The sequence below is a fragment of the Triticum aestivum genome, chromosome 7D, assembly GCF_018294505.1.
Source record: "Triticum aestivum cultivar Chinese Spring chromosome 7D, IWGSC CS RefSeq v2.1, whole genome shotgun sequence".
NCBI classification, from domain to species: Eukaryota; Viridiplantae; Streptophyta; class Magnoliopsida; order Poales; family Poaceae; genus Triticum; species Triticum aestivum.
In genome coordinates this window covers 261,026,204-261,042,770 of record NC_057814.1, presented here as the reverse complement: position 1 = coordinate 261,042,770, position 16,567 = coordinate 261,026,204, and positions in this window count along the sequence as shown.

Here is a 16,567-nt window from a genome sequence, read left to right as displayed (position 1 = left end):
AAAGCTAAGTTGAAAGATGATGGTAGCAACTACACGGACTGGGTCCATAACTTGAGGATTATCCCCATTGCTGCACAGAAGAATTACGTCCTGGAAGCACCGCTAGGTGCCAAACCCGCTGCAGGAGCAATGCCAGATGTTATGAACGTCTGGCAGAGCAAAGCTGATGACAACTCGACAGTTCAGTGTGCCATGCTTTACGGCTTAGAACCGGGACTTCAATGACGTTTTGAACATCATGGAGCATATGAGATGTTCCAGGAGTTGAAGTTAATATTTCAAGAAAATGCCCGGATTGAGAGATATGAAGTCTCCAATAAGTTCTACAGCTACAAGATGGAGGAGAATAGTTCTGTCAGTGAACATATACTCAAAATGTCTGGGTATAATAATCACTTGATTCAACTGGGAGTTAATCTTCCTGATGATAGTGTCATTGACAGAATTCTTCAATCACTACCACCAAGCTACAAGAGCTTCGTAATGAACTATAATATGCAAGGGATGGATAAGACAATTCCCGAGCTCTTCGCAATGCTAAAGGCTGCAGAGGTAGATATCAAGAAGGAGCATCAAGTGTTGATGGTCAAAAAGACCACCAGTTTCAAGAAAAAGGGTAAAGGGAAGAAGGGGAACTTCAAAAAGAACGGCAAGCAAGTTGTTGCTCAAGTGAAGAAGCCCAAGTCTGGACCTAAGCCTGAGACTGAGTGTTTCTACTGCAAAGGGACTGGTCACTGGAAGCGGAACTGCCCCAAATATTTGGCGGATAAGAAGGATGGCAAGGTGAACAAAGGTATATGTGATATACATGTTATTGATGTGTACCTTACTAATGCTCGCAGTAGCACCTGGGTATTTGATACTAGTTCTGTTGCTAATATTTGCAACTCGAAACAGGGACTACGGATTAAGCGAAGATTGGCTAAGGACGAGGTGACGATGCGCGTGGGAAATGGTTCCAAAGTCGATGTGATCGCGGTCGGCACGCTACCTCTACATCTACCATCGGGATAAGTTTTAGACCTGAATAATTGTTATTTGGTGCAGCGTTGAGCATGAACATTATATCTGGATCTTGTTTGATGCGAGACGGTTATTCATTTAAATCTGAGAATAATGGTTGTTCTATTTATATGAGTAATATCTTTTATGGTCATGCACCCTTGAAGACTGGTCTATTTTTATACAATCTTGATAGTAGTGATATACATATTCATAATATTAAAGCCAAAAGATACAGAGTTGATAATGATAGTGCAACTTATTTGTGGCACTGCCGTTTGGGTCATATTGGTGTAAAGTGCATGAACAAACTCCATTCTGATGGACTTTTGGAATCACTTGGTACTTGCGAACCATGCCTCATGGGCAAGATGACTAAAACTCCGTTCTCCGGAACAATGGAGCGAGCAACAGATTTGTTGGAAATCATACATACTGATGTATGTGGTCCAATGAATGTTGAGGCTCACGGCGGGTATCGTTATTTTCTCACCTTCACAGACGATTTGAGCAGATATGGGTATATCTACTTGATGAAGCATAAGTCTGAAACATTTGAAAAGTTCAAAGAATTTCAGAATGAAGTGGAAAATCATCGTAACAAGAAAATAAAGTTTCTACGATCTGATCGTGGAGGAGAATATTTGAGTTACGAGTTTGGTCTTCATTTAAAACAATGCGGAATAGTTTGGCAACTCACGCCACTCGGAACACCACAGCGTAATGGTGTGTCCGAACGTCGTAATCGTACTTTACTAGATATGGTCCGATCTATGATGTCTCTTACTGATTTACCGCTATCGTGTTGGGGTTATGCTTTAGAGACGGCTGCATTCACGTTAAATAGGGCACCATCTAAATCCGTTGAGATGACACCTTATGAACTGTGGTTTGGCAAGAAACCAAAGTTGTCGTTTCTTAAAGTTTGGGGTTGCGATGCTTATGTGAAGAGCTGATAAGCTCGAACCCAAATCGGAGAAATGTGTCTTCATAGGATACCCAAAGGAGACTGTTGGCTACACCTTCTATCACAGATCCGAAGGCAAAGACATTCATTGCTAAGAATGGATCCTTTCTAGAGAAGGAGTTTCTCTCGAAAGAAGTGAGTGGGAGGAAAGTAGAACTTGATGAGGTAACTGTACCTGCTCCCTTATTGGAAAGTAGTTCATCACAGAAATCTGTTCCTGTGACTCCTACACCAATTAGTGAGGAAGCTAACGATGATGATCATGTAACTTCAGATCAAGTTACACCGAACCTCGTAGGTCAACCAGAGTAAGATCAGCACCAGAGTGGTACAGTAATCCTGTTCTGGAGGTCATGTTACTTGACCATGACGAACCTACGAACTATGAGGAAGCGATGATGAGCCCAGATTCCGCAAAATGGCTTGAGGCCATGAAATCTGAGATGGGATCCATGTATGAGAACAAAGTGTGGACTTTGGTTGACTTGCCCGATGATCGGCAAGCCATCGAGAATAAATGGATCTTTAAGAAGAAGACTGACGCTGATGGTAATGTTACTGCCTACAAAGCTCGACTTGTTGCAAAAGGTTTTCGACAAGTTCAAGGAGTTGACTATGATGAGACCTTCTCACCCGTAGTGATGCTTAAGTCCGTGCGAATCATGTTAGCAATTGCCGCATTTTATGATTATGAAATTTGGCAAATGGATGTAAAGACTGCATTCCTGAATGGATTTCTAGAAGAAGAGTTGTATATGATGCAACCTGAAGGTTTATCGATCCAAAGGATGCTAACAAAGTGTGCAAGCTCCGCGCGATCCATTTATGGACTGGTGCAAGCATCTTGGAGTTGGAATAAACGTTTTGATAGTGTGATCAAAGCATATGGTTTTATACAGACTTTTGGAGAAGCCTGTATTTACAAGAAAGTGAGTGGGAGCTCTGTAGCATTTCTAATATTATATGTGGATGACATATTGTTGATTGGAAATGATGTAGAATTTCTGGATAGCATAAAAGGATACTTGAATAAGAGTTTTTCAATGAAAGACCTCGGTGAAGCTGCTTACATATTGGGCATCAAGATCTATAGAGATAGATCAAGACGCTTAATTGGACTTTCATAAAGCACATACCTTGACAAAGTTGTGAAGAAGTTCAAAATGGATCAGGCAAAGAAAGGGTTCTTGCCTGTGTTACAAGGTGTGAAGTTGAGTAAGACTCAATGCCCAACCACTGCAGATGATAGAGAGAAAATGAAAGATGTTCCCTATGCTTCAGCCATAGGCTCTATCATGTATGCAATGTTGTGTACCAGACCTGATGTGTGCCTTGCTATTAGTTTAGTAGGGAGGTACAAAAGTAATCCAGGAGTGGATCACTGGACAACGGTCAAGAACATCCTGAAATACCTGAAAAGGACTAAGGATATGTTTCTCGTTTATGGATGTGACAAAGAGCTCATCGTAAATGGTTATGTTGATGCAAGCTTTGACACTGATCTGGACGATTCTAAATCGCAAACCGGATACGCATTTATATTGAATGGTGGAGCTGTCAGTTGGAGCAGTTCTAAACAAAGCGTCGTGGCGAGATCTACGTGTGAAGCGGAGTACATTGCTGCTTCGGAAGCAGCGAGGAGTCTGGATGAAGGAGTTCATATCCGACCTAGGTGTCATACCTAGTGCATTGGGTTCAATGAAAATATTTTGTGACAATACTGGTGCAATTGCCTTGGCAAAGGAATCCAGATTTCACAAGAGAACCAAGCACATCAAGAGACGCTTCAATTCCATCCGTGATCAAGTCAAGGAGGGAGACATAGAGATTTGCAAGATACATACGGATCTAAATGTTGCAGACCCGTTGACTAAGCCTCTCTCACGAGCAAAACATGATCAGCACCAAGACTCCATGGGTGTTAGAATCATTACTGTGTAATCTAGATTATTATTGACTCTAGTGCAAGTGGGAGACCGAAGGAAATATGCCCTAGAGGCAATAATAAAGTTGTTATTTATATTTCATTAGATCATGATAAATGGTTTATTATTCATGCTAGAATTGTATTAACCGGAAACTTAGTACATGTGTGAATACATAGACAAACAGAGTGTCACTAGTATGCCTCTACTTGACTAGCTCGTTGAATCAAAGATGGTTAAGTTTCCTAGCCATTGACATGAGTTGTTATTTGATTAACGGGATCACATCATTAGAGAATGATGTGATTGACTTGACCCATTCCGTTAGCTTAGCATTTGATCGTTTAGTATATTGCTATTGCTTTCTTCATGACTTATACATGTTCCTATTACTATGAGATTATGCAACTCCCGAATACCAGAGGAACACTTTGTGTGCTACCAAACGTCACAACGTAACTGGGTGATTATAAAGGTGCTCTACAGGTGTCTCCGATGGTACTTGTTGAGTTGGCATAGATCAAGATTAGGATTTGTCACTCCGATTGCCGGAGAGGTATCTCTGGGCCCTCTCGGTAATGCACATCACTATAAGCCTTGCAAGCAATGTGACTAATGAGTTAGTTGCGGGATGATGCACTACGGAACGAGTAAAGAGACTTGCCGTTAACGAGATTGAACTAGGTATTGAGATACCGACGATCGAATCTCGGGCAAGTAACATACCAATGACAAAGGGAACAACGTATGTTGTTATGTGGTTTGACCGATAAAGATTTTCGTAGAATATGTAGGAACCAATATGAGCATCCAGGTTCCGCTATTGGTTATTGACCGGAGATGAGTCTCGGTCATGTCTACATAGTTCTCGAACCCGTAGGATCCGCACACTTAACATTCGTTGACGATCGGTATTATGAGTTTATGTGTTTTGATGTACCGAAGATAGTTCGGAGCCCAGATGTGATCACGGACATGACGAGGAGTCTCGAAATGGTCGAGACATAAAGATTGATATATTGGATGGCTATATTCGGACACCGGAAGTGTTCCAGGTGATTTCGGAGAAACCGGAGTGCCGGAGGGGTTACCGGAACCCCCCGGGGAAGTATTGGGCCTTAGCGGGCCTTAGGGGACAGAGAGGGCAGCAGCCCAGGAGGTGGCGCGCCCCCTCCCAAGGGGAGTCCGAATTGGACTAGGGGAGGGGGCGCGGCCCCTCTTTCCCTCTCCCTCTCCCTCTCCCTCTCTTCCCTTCCCCCTTCCCCCTTCCTAGTAGGACTAGGTGAAGGAAATATGCCTTAGAGGCAATAATAAAGTTATTATTTATTTCCTTATATCATGATAAATGTTTATTATTCATGCTAGAATTGTATTAACCGGAGACATAATACTTGTGTGAATACATAGACAAACAAAGTGTCACTAGTATGCCTCTACTTGACTAGCTCGTTGATCAAAGATGGTTATGTTTCCTAGCCATTGACATGAGTTGTCATTTGATTAACGGGATCACATCATTAGGAGAATGATGTGATTGACTTGGCCCATTCCGTTAGCTTAGCACACGATCGTTTAGTATTCTGCTATTGCTTTCTTCATGGCTTATACATGTTCCTATGACTATGAGATTATGCAACTCCCGTTTACCGGAGGAACACTTTGTGTGCTACCAAGCGTCACAACGTAACTGGGTGATTATAAAGGTGCTCTACAGGTGTCTCCAAAGGTACTTGTTGGGTTGGCGTATTTCGAGATTAGGATTTGTCACTCCGATTGTCGGAGAGGTATCTCTGGGCCCTCTCGGTAATGCACATCACTTAAGCCTTGCAAGCATTGCAACTAATGAGTTAGTTGTGGGATGGTGTATTACGGAACGAGTAAAGAGACTTGCTGGTAACGAGATTGAACTAGGTATTGAGATACCGACGATTGAATCTCGGGCAAGTAACATACCGATGACAAAGGGAACAACGTATGTTGTTATGCGGTCTGACCGATAAAGATCTTCGTAGAATATGTGGGAGCCAATATGAGCATCCAGGTTCCGATATTGGTTATTGACCAGAGACGTGTCTCGGTCATGTCTACATTGTTCTCGAACCCATAGGGTCCGCACGCTTAACGTTTCGATGACAGTTATATTATGAGTTTATATGTTTTGATGTACCGAAGGTTGTTCGGAGTCCCGGATGTGATCACGGACATGACGAGGAGTCTCGAAATGGTCGAGACATGAAGCTTGATATATTGGATGACTATATTCAGACATCGGAATGGTTCCGGGGGTTAACGGATATATACCGGAGTACCGTGGGGTTACCGGAACCCCCCCCCCCCGGAGGCTATTGGGCCTCATGGGCCCAATTGGTGGAAGAGGAGAGGCGGCCAAGGGGCAGCCACACGCCCCTGCCCCCCCCCTCCCAAGTCCGAATTGGACAAGGAGGGGGCGGCGCCCCCCCCCTTTCCTTTCCACCTCTCTCCTTCCCTCTCCTCTCCTAGTCCAACAAAGAAGGGAGGGAGTCCTACTCCCGGTGGGAGTAGGACTCCTCCTGGCGCGCCTCCTCCTGGCCGGCCGCACCTGCCCCCCTAGCTCCTTTATATACGGGGGCAGGGGGCACCCTAGACACAACAATTGATCGTTTGATCTTTTAGCCGTGTGTGGTGCCCCCCTCCACCATAGTCCACCTCGATAATACTGTAGCGGTGCTTAGGCGAAGCCTTGCGTCGGTAGAACATCATCATCGTCACCACGCCGTCGTGCTGACGAAACTCTCCCTCAACATTCGGCTGGATCGGAGTTCGAGGGACGTCATCGGGTTGAACGTGTGCTGAACTCAGAGGTGCCGTGCGTTCGGTACTTGATCGGTCAGATCGTGAAGACGTACGACTACATCAACCGCGTTGTGCTAACGCTTCCGCTTTCGGTCTACGAGGGTACGTGGACAACACTCTCCCGTCTCGTTGCTATGCATCACCATGATCTTGCGTGTGCGTAAGAATTTTTTTGAAATTACTACGTTCCCCAACAGTGGCATCCGAGCCAGGTTTTATGCGTAGATGTCATATGCACGAGTAGAACACAAGTGAGTTGTGGGCGATATAAGTCATACTGCTTACCAGCATGTCATACTTTGGTTCGGCGGTATTGTTGGATGAAGCGGCCCAGACCGACATTACGCGTACGCTTACGCGAGACTGGTTCTACCGACGTGCTTTGCACACAGGTGGCTGGCGGGTGTCAGTTTCTCCAACTTTAGTTGAACCGAGTGTGGCTACGCCCGGTCCTTGCGAAGGTTAAAACAGCACCAACTTGACAAACTATTGTTGTGGTTTTGATGTGTAGGTGAGAACGGTTCTTGCTAAGCCCGTAGCAGCCACGTAAAACTTGCAACAACAAAGTAGAGGATGTCTAACTTGTTTTTGCAGGGCATGTTGTGATGTGATATGGTCAAGGCATGATGCTAAATTTTATTGTATGAGATGATCATGTTTTCTAACCGAGTTATCGGCAACTGGCAGGAGCCATATGGTTGTCGCTTTATTGTATGCAATGCAATCGCCCTGTAATGCTTTACTTTATCACTAAGCGGTAGCGATAGTCGTAGAAGCATAAGATTGGCGAGACGACAATGATGCTACGATGGAGATCAAGGTGTCGCGCCGGTGACGATGGTGGTCATGACGGTGCTTCGGAGATGGAGATCACAAGCACAAGATGATGATGGCCATATCATATCACTTATATTGATTGCATGTGATGTTTATCTTTTATGCATCTTATCTTGCTTTGATTGACGGTAGCATTATAAGATGATCTCTCAATTATCAAGGTACAAGTGTTCTCCCTGAGTATGCACCGTGCGAAAGTTCTTCGTGCTGAGACACCACGTGATGATCGGGTGTGATAGGCTCTACGTTCAAATACAACGGGTACAAAACAGTTGCACACGCGGAATACTCAGGTTAAACTTGACGAGCCTAGCATATAACAGATATGGCCTCGGAACACTGAGACCGAAAGGTCGAGCATGAATCATATAGTAGATATGATCAACATAGTGATGTTCACCATTGAAACTACTCCGTCTCACGTGATGATCGGACATGGTTTAGTTGATATGGATCACGTGATCACTTAGAAGATTAGAGGGATGTCTATCTAAGTGGGAGTTCTTAACTAATATGATTAACTGAACTTTAATTTATCATGAACTTAGTCCTGGTAGTATTAGCATATCTATGTTGTAGATCAATAGCTCGCGTTGTTGCTTCCCTATGTTTTATATATGTTCCTAGAGAAAACTAAGTTGAAAGATGATAGTAGCAATGATGCGGACTGGGTCCATGATCTGAGGTTTATCCTCATTACTGCACAGAAGAATTATGTCCTTGATGCACCGCTAGGTGACAGACCTATTGCAGGAGCAGATGCAGACGTTATGAACGTTTGGCTAGCTCAATATGATGACTACTTGATAGTTTAGTGCACCATGCTTAATGGCTTAGAATCGGGACTTCAAAGACGTTTTGAACGTCATGGACCATATGAGATGTTCCAGGAGTTGAAGTTAATATTTCAAGCAAATACCGGAGTTGAGAGATATTAAGTCTCCAACAAGTTCTATAGCTAAAAGATGGAGGAGAATAGCTCAAGCAGTGAGCATGTGCTCAGATTGTCTAGGTACTACAATCGCTTGAATCAAGTGGGAGTTAATCTTCCAGATAAGATATTAATTGACAGAATTCTCTAGTCACTATCACCAAGTTATTAGAACTTCGTGATGAACTATAATATGCAAGGGATGGCGAAAGTAATTCCCGAGCTCTTCGTGATGCTGAAATCGACAAAGGTAGAAATCAAGAAAAGCATCAAGTGTTGATGGTTAACAAGACCACTAGTTTCAAGAAAAGGGCAAAGGGAAGAAGGGGAACTTCAAGAAGAACGGCAAGCAAGTTGCTGCTCAAGTGAAGAAGCCCAAGTCTGGACCTAAGCCTGAGACTAAGTGCTTCTACTGCAAAGGGACTGGTCACTGGAAGCGGAACTGCCCCAAGTATTTGGCGGATAAGAAGGATGGCAAAGTGAACAAAGGTATATTTGATATACATGTTATTGATGTGTACTTTACTAGTGTTTATAGCAACCCCTCAGTATTTGATACTAGTTCAGTTTCTAAGATTAGTAACTCGAAACGGGACTTGCAGAATGAACAGAGACTAGTTAAGGGTGAAGTGACGATGTGTATTGGAAGTGGTTCCAAGATTGATATGATCATCATCGCACACTCCCTATACTTTCGGGATTAGTGTTGAACCTAAAATAAATGTTATTTAGTGTTTGTGTTGCGCATGAATATGATTGGATCATGTTTATTGCAATACGGTTATTCATGTAAGTTAGAGAATAATTGTTGTTCTGTTTACATGAATAAAACCTTCTATGGTCATACACCCAATGAAAATGGCTTGTTGGATCTAGATCGTGATGATACACATTTTCATAATATTGAAGCCAAAAGATGCAAAGTTAATAATGATAGTGCAACTTATTTGTGGCACTGCCGTTTAGGTCATATTGGTCTAAAGCGCATGAAGAAACTCCATGCTGATAGGATTTTGGAATCACTTGATTATGAATCACTTGATGCTTGCGAACCATGCCTCTTGGGCAAGATGACTAAAACGCCGCTCTCTGGAACAATGGAGCAAGAAACAGATTTGTTGGAAATCATACATACTGATGTATGTGGTCCGATGAATATTGAGGCTCGCAGCGGGTATCATTATTTTCTAACCTTCACAGATGATTTGAGCAGATATGGGTATATCTACTTAATGAAACAGAAGTCTGAAACATTTGAAAAGTTCATATAATTTCAGAGTGAAGTAGAAAATCATCGTAACAAGAAAATAAAGTATCTACGATCTGATCATGGAGAAGAGTATTTGAGTTACGAGTTTGGTCTTCATTTGAAACAATGTGGAATAGTTTCGCAACTCACGCCACTTGGAACACCACAGCGTAATGGTGTGTCCGAACATTGTAACTGTACTTTATTAGATATGGTGCAATCTATGATGTCTCTTACCGATTTACCACTATCGTTTTGGGGTTATGCATTAGAGACAGCTGCATTCACGTTAAATAGGGCACCATCTAAATCCGTTGAGATGACACCGTATGAACTATGGTTAGGCAAGAAACCTAAGCTATCGTTTCTTAAAGTTTGAGGTTGCAATGCTTATGTGAAAAAGTTTCAACCTGATAAGCTCAAACCCAAATCGGAGAAGTGCGTCTTCATAGGATATGATACCCAAAATAAAATGTTGGGTACACCTTCTATCACAGATCCGAAGGCAAGATATTCGTTGCTGAGAATGGATCCTTTCTAGAGAAGGAGTTTCTCTCGAAAGAAGTGAGTGGGAGGAAAGTAGAACTTGATGAGGTAACTGTACCTGCTCCCTTATTGGAAAGTAGTTCATCATAGAAATCTGATCCTGTGACTACTACACCAATTAGTGAGGAAGCTAATGATGATGATCATGTAACTTCAGATCAAGTTACTACCGAACCTCGTAGGTAAACCAGAGTGAGATCCGCACCAGAGTGGTACGGTAATCCTGTTCTGGAGGTCATGTTACTTGACCATGACGAACCTACGAACTATGAGGAAGCAATGATGAGCCCAGATTCCGCGAAATGGCTTGAGGCCATGAAATCTGAGATGAGATCGATGTATGAGAACAAAGTATGGACTTTGATTGACTTGCCCAATGATCGGCGAGCCATTGAGATTAAATGGATCTTCAAGAGGAAGACGGACGTTGATAGTAGTGTTACTATCTACAAAGCTAGACTTGTCGAAAAAGGTTTTGACAAAGTTCAAGGTGTTGGCTACGATAAAAGTTTCTCACTCGTATCTATGCTTAAGTCTGTCTGAATCATGTTAGCAATTGCCGCATTTTATGAAATCTGGCAAATGGATAAACAAAACTGCATTCCTTAATGGATTTATTAAAGAAGAGTTGTATATGATGCAACCAGAAGGTTTTGTCAATCCTAAAGGTGCTAACAAAATATGCAAGCTCCAGCGATCCATCTATGGACTGGTGCAAGCATCTCGGAGTTGGAATATACGCTTTGATAAGTTGATCAAAGGATATAGTTTTATACAGACTTGCAGTGAAGCCTGTATTTACAAGAAAGTGAGTGGGAGCACTACAACATTTCTGATAACTATATGTGAACGACATATGTTGATCGGAAATAATGTAGAATTATTCTGGAAAGCATAAAGGAGTGTTTGACAGGAGTTTTTCAAAGAAAGACCTCGGTGAAGCTGCTTACATATTGAGCATCAAGATCTATAGAGATAGATCAAGATGCTTAATAAGTTTTTCAATGAGTACATACCTTGACAAGATTTTCAAGTAGTTCAAAATGGAGCAGTCAAAGAAAGAGTTCTTGCCTCTATTGCAAAGTATAAAGTTGAGTAAAGACTCAAAACCCGACCACAGCAGAAAATAGAAAAGAGAATGAAAGTCATTTCCTATGCCTCAGTCATAGGTTCTATAAAGTATGCTATGCTGTGTACCAGACCTATTGTGTACCTCACCATGATTTTGGCAAGAGGGTACAATAGTGATCTAGGAGTAGATCACTGGACAGCGGTCAAAATTTATCCTTAGTGGAATAAGGAAATGTTTCTCGATTATGGAGGTGACAAAAAGGTTCGTCGTAAAGGGTTACGTTGATGCAAATTTTGACACTGATCCAGATGACTCTAAGTCTCAATCTGGATACATATTGAAAGTGGGAGCAATTAGCTAGAGTAGCTCCGTGCAGAACATTGTTGACATAGAAATTTGCAAAATACATACGGATCTGAATATGGCAGACCCGTTGACTAAATTTCTCTCAGAAGCAAAACATGATCACAACTTAGTACTCTTTGGGTGTTAAATCACATGGTGATGTGAACTAGATTATTGACTCTAGTGCAAGTGGGAGACTGAAGGAAATATGCCCTAGAGGCAATAATAAAGTTATTATTTATTTCCTTATATCATGATAAATGTTTATTATTCATGCTAGAATTGTATTAACCGGAAACATAATACTTGTGTGAATACATAGACAAACAAAGTGTCACTAGTATGCCTCTACTTGACTAGCTCGTTGATCAAAGATGGTTATGTTTCCTAGCCATTGACATGAGTTGTCATTTGATTAACGGGATCACATCATTAGGAGAATGATGTGATTGACTTGACCCATTCCGTTAGCTTAGCACACGATCGTTTAGTATTCTGCTATTGCTTTCTTCATGACTTATACATGTTCCTATGACTATGAGATTATGCAACTCCCATTTACCGGAGGAACACTTTGTGTGCTACCAAACGTCACAACGTAACTGGGTGATTATAAAGGTGCTCCACAGGTGTCTCCAAAGGTACTTGTTGGGTTGGCGTATTTCGAGATTAGGATTTGTCACTCCGATTGTCGGAGAGGTATCTCTGGGCCCTCTCGGTAATGCACATCACTTAAGCCTTGCAAGCATTGCAACTAATGAGTTAGTTGTGGGATGATGTATTATGGAACGAGTAAAGAGACTTGCCGGTAACGAGATTGAACTAGGTATTGAGATACCGACGATCGAATCTCGAGCAAGTAACATACCGATGACAAAGGGAACAACGTATGTTGTTATGCGGTCTGACCGATAAAGATCTTCATAGAATATGTGGGAGCCAATATGAGCATCCAGGTTCCGCTATCGGTTATTGACCGGAGACGTGTCTCGGTCATGTCTACATTGTTCTCGAACCCGTAGGGTCCGCACGCTTAACGTTTTGATGACAGTTATATTATGAGTTTATATGTTTTGATGTACCGAAGGTTGTTCGGAGTCCTGGATGTGATTACGGACATGACGAGGAGTCTCGAAATGGTCGAGACATGAAGCTTGATATATTGGATGACTATATTCGGACACCGGAATGGTTCCGGGGGTTAATGGATATATACCGGAGTACCGTGGGGTTACCGGAACCCCCCCGGAGGCTATTGGGCCTCATGGGCCCAATTGGTGGAAGAGGAGAGGCGGCCAAGGGGCAGCCACGCGCCCCTGCCCCCCTCCCAAGTCCGAATTGGACAAGGAGGGGGGCGGCGCCCCCCCTTTCCTTTCCCCCTCTCTCCTTCCCTCTCCTCTCTTAGTCCAACAAGGAAGGGAGGGAGTCCTACTCCCGGTGGGAGTAGGACTCCTCCTGGCGCGCCTCCTCCTGGCCGGCCGCACCTGGCCCCCTTGCTCCTTTATATACGGGGGCAGGGGGGCACCCTAGACACAACAATTGATCGTTTGATCTTTTAGCCGTGGGCGGTGCCCCCTCCACCATAGCCCACCTCGATAATACTGTAGCGGTGCTTAGGCAAAGCCCTGCGTCGGTAGAACATCATCATCGTCACCACGCCGTCGTGCTGACGAAACTCTCCCTCAACACTCGGCTGGATCGGAGTTCGAGGGACGTCATCGGGCTGAACGTGTGCTGAACTCGGAGGTGCCGTGCGTTCGGTACTTGATCGGTCGGATCGTGAAGACGTACGACTACATCAACCGCGTTGTGCTAACGCTTCCGCTTTCGGTCTACGAGGGTACGTGGACAACACTCTCCCCTCTCGTTGCTATGCATCACCATGATCTTGCGTGTGCGTAGGAAATTTTTTAAAATTACTACGTTCCCCAACACTAGGAAAGGATGAATCCTACTCCTACTAGGAGGAGGATTCCTCCTCTCCTTGGGCGCACCAAGGGTCGGGCGGCCTCCCCCTTGCTCCTTTATATACGGGGGCAGGGGGGCACCCTAGGACACACAAGTTGATTGTTCCAAGCCGTGTGCGGTGCCCCCCTCCACCACAATCCACCTCGGTCATATCGTCGTAGTGCTTAGGTGAAGCCCTGAGCCGGTAGCTTCATCATCACCGTCATCACGCCGTCGTGCTGACGAAGCTCTCCCTCGAAGCTCTACTGGATCGTGAGTTCGTGGGACGTCACCGAGCTGAACGTGTGCAGATCGCGGAGGTGCCGTATGTTCAGTACTAGGACCGGTCGATCGTGAAGACGTACAACTACATCAACCGCGTTGTCATAACGCTTTCGCTTTCGGTCTACGAGGGTACGTGGACAACACTCTCCCCTCTCGTTGCTATGCATCACCATGATCTTGCGTGTGCGTAGGAATTTTTTTGAAATTACTACGTTCCCCAACACAACGTGGATGACAACGAACAACCCCCGCATCGATCAAGCAATTGGGCATTATTCGCGCCACCACAACGTGGTTCAAGCTCCTTTGCTCCACCCCTACTGCCTAGGTGCTAGCACACAAGCCAAATCCCTCGTCGAAGAACAATTGTGATTCACTAACATGAGAAAGAAAAGGAAGACCCGATGATGACTTCGATGCCTTCAACATTCACCTCCACTTCGAGAAACGTCGGTGAAGTGTTGTTTTTATAAAGTGTCTTTTTTCCTATGAATTGTTATGCCCTATGTCTTACGAAATGTTGCGACATACATGGGCGGGCACACAATCAGCCTAGTGGGGGTGAGTGCCCCACTTGATTTTTTGGTCTTATTGTACAAGGCAGTACTATAGGGAGCTCCCCCCACTCAACCCATATATTTGTGCAAATACTAAGTATCGCTCTTTGCAATCGACACTGTAGCGCTTGCTGACGGCACGCTAGTACTTGGCCGACTAGTTTAGCAGGAGTTAGTGAGAAGTAGAGAAGCTGGTTTTGAGAAACTTCACGGACCATCCACCCGGTAAGATTCCAAAAGGCTCTTTTTTTTGCTTTCTTCCAATGTCCTTTTTACCTTCTATTTCATTTTCTTTTTAATCCCCTCTTTTTTGTTATTTTCTCATTTTAATTTACCTTTTATTTTAAATTTGGGATTTTTTATTTTGGGAATATGTTTTAGCCCATAAACATTTAATTCGTTACAATTTTTTACATGAAAAAACATTTTCTAAATTCATGATTTTTTCAATTTCATGAACGTTTTTCATATTCATGAACATCTTTTAAATTCACAAAAAAATGGGTTCACGATATTTATTGAATTCATGAACAAATCTAAATTTGCAATTTTCTAAAAGATTCACGAATTTTTTTGAATTTATGAATATTTTTTATAATTATGAACACTTTTCGAATTTGTAAACTTTTTGAATATATATGTTTTTCTGAACATTTTTTGGTTTCTCGGTGCAGTGACAAAAACGAAAAAAGAGTAAAAAAAACATAATCTTACGTTCCGAGTTAATGGGCCGGCCCACCCTGCGTTTACCATCGAGCGGGAGGTAGTCCAGATGTGAGCGTACTCCTGGGAGGTCCTATGCGCCGCATTATGCGTCAAAATGCTGGGCGTTCGCATAGGAGACAGCGCGACTGGGAGCGTACTTCTGGGAGGTCCTATGTGCCGCATTATGCGTCAAAATGCTGGGCGTTCGCATAGGAGACAGCGCGACTGGGCCGGCCCATCAAGCTCTACCGACGAAAATAGATAGCGAAAGGAAATGATGGTGCGACGCGAAGATTCGAACACGAGACCAGCAGCTCGTGTTTGCGACCTCACAGCCACTCCACCACACAAGTTTTCATGCCTGAAATTCAGCGCACAACCTAAATAACTAGTATTAGCGTAGAACTGGGCTGCTCTAATGTAGCGAATTTCAATCAATTAATGTAGCAAACTGGAACTAGTTACTGCAGTGATGGTTCTTTTTAAGTGTACTTCTTTAAAGTGTATACTTTGAAAATGTGCAAACATTTTTTGAATTTCTGAACAATTTTTGGCAGAAGGAACATTTTTTTCAATATGCGTACAAATTATGAAATTCTGAACAAATTCTAAAATTTTGAACATTTTTTGAATCTTTGAACAAATAATTTTAAAAAGAACATTTCATGAAATTTGAACAAAGATTTATAACTACGAACGTTTTTTGAATCTTTGAACAAATAGTTTAAAAAGGAACATTTCATGAAATTTGAAAAAAATGATAACTAGGAACATTTTTTGAATTTATTAACAAAAGTGCAAAATGGAACATTTCATCAAAATTCCGAACAAAAAATTGTAACCACAAACATTTCAAAAACTTCCTACCAGATTTTGAGATCATGAAATTTTTTAGAAAATTGTCAACAAATTTTAACATAACGTGAACTTTTTTTGAATTTGTGTACAAATTTTAAAAATAGGAACATTTTTGGACTTCTTGTACATTTTTTTAATTTGTGAACAATTTATAACAGGAACGGTTTTTTTGAAATTCCTGCACATTTTTTGAAACGTGAACATTTTTATAAATGCTGAACAAATTTTGTTAAGAGGAAATTTTTTTGAAAATCTGCACAAAATTTGAATTTGTGAACAATTTATAACATGAACATTTTTTGAAACCTGAACATTTTTTAAAATTCTGACCAAATTTTGTTAAGAGGAACTTTTTTAAAAATCTGAACAAAATTTGAAATTTTCGAAAAAAAAAGAAACAGAAAAGATAAAAACGGGAACGAAAATAAAAAAGAAAGAGAAAAGAAAAAAACGAAATGAAAACCAGCCACAAAAAACAACAGGAAAAAAGGAAAAATCCGATTCAAAAC